The sequence below is a fragment of the Labrus mixtus genome, chromosome 19 (genome assembly GCF_963584025.1).
Source record: "Labrus mixtus chromosome 19, fLabMix1.1, whole genome shotgun sequence".
Taxonomy (NCBI): Eukaryota; Metazoa; Chordata; class Actinopteri; order Labriformes; family Labridae; genus Labrus; species Labrus mixtus.
This window is the reverse complement of record NC_083630.1, coordinates 20,613,623-20,616,609: the sequence shown is the minus strand read 5'-3', so window position 1 is coordinate 20,616,609 and position 2,987 is coordinate 20,613,623.

Below are 2,987 nucleotides of genomic sequence, written 5' to 3'. Positions count from 1 at the left end.
GGGGGGGGGGGGGTAGATCTTGTTGCCGCTCAGGGCAGACATCTTCAAATCACCCTGTCTCCCTGTAGAGTTCAAGCGCCAAAGATTCTCTTACAATCATTCTGTGTCACATATGTAAAATAAACCTTTCATCTTTCAATCATGTACTTGTCTCTCCTGATTGAAATGTATCAGTTATATTTAAATGGAAAACAACAGTAAGTTTTAACGCTGTTAATCTCCAGTATGAGGGAGCCAAAATGTCTCAATGTGCGCTTGCAAAGAGCACGAGTTTCATTTCATGCTACTTAGCTATGTTGCTAAAGACTGTCACACGTTTAGGTCAACACCTCATTCCAACTTGTCTACTTGACAGCCGCCATAATCCACGTTTTAATTGTTGTTGTACTGCCATGTGTCACGCCTGTAATTACCTCTGATGTTGTCATCCAGGTGAAGACAGCCAATGTCAAAACACAGTCACTACAATCACTGCCTGAAATAATCCAGTTAACAGGGTACACAGTGTCAGCGTTTGACGTATATGAACCTAATGAAAAAGCAGGCGTCACAGACAATGACAATTCAAAAGCATTGTTATAAGGACATGAATTATAAAACAATAAAGCTGAAAGTATTCTGCTGTCAATAATTACTTGACTTCGGGCAGTATGATTGCTGTCCTTTTGTCACAGAGAGGTACAAGAAATTTTTTTTATGAATGATGTTTTCATGACCATGACCATGACACAAGCTAGATGACGATGCAAAACATATATTCCCCAACGACAGAGAGTAGCTAGTTAATGTTAGGCTAGATGTGTCTTTCTTAAAATAGAACTATTCAATAATGATGAGAGGCAAACGTTCTGACATGTCACATTCCTTGTTACTCTGCTGTGATGAAATAAACCTGTTGGGTTGGTGAATGTGTTGCAGAATTGCTGGAGGAGTCATGTCAGCTTTTCCAACTAGACCAACTGTTTTTAACCTAAAGTTTCCAGGTGGAGCTTTCAAACAATGGAACTGGAAAAATTGAAAACGAATCGTTAGTTGTCGTTGTCGAAACTATTTTTTGTACCTGGCTGTTAGACAAGATGGTAATTATGGTTCAGTGATGCAATCTACTGAGCTTCGTTAATGATTCATTCAGGTAAGGACAAACTGAAATAACTCATTAAATAACATTTAGCAGATGTATTTCCATGAAGTTTTTCCACAGACATTTGAAGTCGCTGGAGGATGAATCCTAATACCTTTAGTGTTCCCATGACTTCCTGTGGCAACTCTGAGGATTATTTTGGGATTGATATTACATATTCGTGGTGACCCTATAGGATGACTCTCAAAGACATTTAAAAATCCTGTTTCAATAATTTTCACAATACAATCACATTTCTAGTTTTAAGTGCATATCTCCATGGTCTCTTATTATATCTATATAAATTATAACTTTTCCACCAGTGTACTCATGTTTTGGCTTTGACCTTACAACTGTTTGTAACAAATGTTTAAGAAAGGAACAAACAATAAAACTAAGCAAAACTACATTTAATAAGGCCGCAATCTAATTTTAATTTGAATGATCTATGGGCTTCAATGTGCCTCTGTTCATTTAATAACATACTTTAGGCTATTTAATGTACAACATAATGAATCCCATAGGTTACTGTTGTGCAAAGCAACAGGTGTATCAAACAACAATCTAAAACAATCACGCTCCAAATTAAAATCTACACAGAAACCATGAATGGATTAATACCTTACTTCAACTTTTAATTACAAACGCAGGTCATGTGACTCTCAGTAGAGCTAAATACGGAAAAGCACGTTGTTACTATGGGAACTCCAGCTAGCTAGCTAGCAGAAGCTAACTTAAGCTAGTAGCTAACAACACAGAACAGAAGTAGCTTGCTGTCAGCTCCAGACACTAACTTAAATTATTCACGCAGAGTCCCTCTGCACCTTTAAGAAAAAGCTAAAGACCCAGCTCTTTCATGAATACCTACTAACTTAATGATGATGGTCTCCATATTATTGATGATGATGATGGTAATGACGATGGTTTTTGTTTGGTAACGACGACTTATAAGATGCTTTCTATACTGATTAGAGCTCTCAAGAACTGCCCTCAATGTTGTGCTTTGCCTCTGGTCACTTCCTGTCAGCACCTGTGTGTCCAATCAGACTCAAAGCTGATCGTTTGCTCTTACTGACATTGTTCCCTTTTTGTCTAGATCCTTGCTTGTGTTGTACTTTTTAATTTGTAATTATGTCCAGTTCCACACTTTTAATGGCTGACTCACAGTCAACAATCGTATAACAAGCAACAGCAAAGTCAACGGTTAACGTCACTTTCGTCACTGAAACGTCATTACATACGTAATTTATATAGTAGACCTATCTATATAATAACCTATATTTGGTTTATTATACACAATTTAAAGTAAAATTCTACATTACTTTAAATTGAAAAAAAATATTGTGATCCAAAAATGTCTGAGGGTCCCTTTGATGTTAGCTTTCCTACATCTATTATAGCCTAACCCTTTTTTAACCGTAGACTGTAGCCTACACAATGGGTTTTTAGACACAACCTGTGGTATAATCTTACAGATTGGCAGGTTAAGTGACCCATTTATACTCAAAATCAGATGCTTTTCCTTCAAAGATCAATAGCGCACCGGATGTAACCAAATACTGAAATGTGTTATTTGAACACTATTTAAACTACTGTTTACTGTTAACAGAGTAAAGGAGTGTGAAAGTAGAATAGGCTTAAACACTCAGGCATGAAGGATACACAAACAACCCGTCAGTGAAATGAGATTTGTGTAAACTACCATCTCAGGCTGTAGATAACTGTCTATTTAAAATTTGGATACCTATTGACGGCCTCTGTATTGGACCTGACGATTGTTCAAAAAGAATCACAATATTAAAATATTTAAGCATCTACTGTATTTAAGCACATGTGAAGAATATAGGCTATACCATAACCCGAAAAA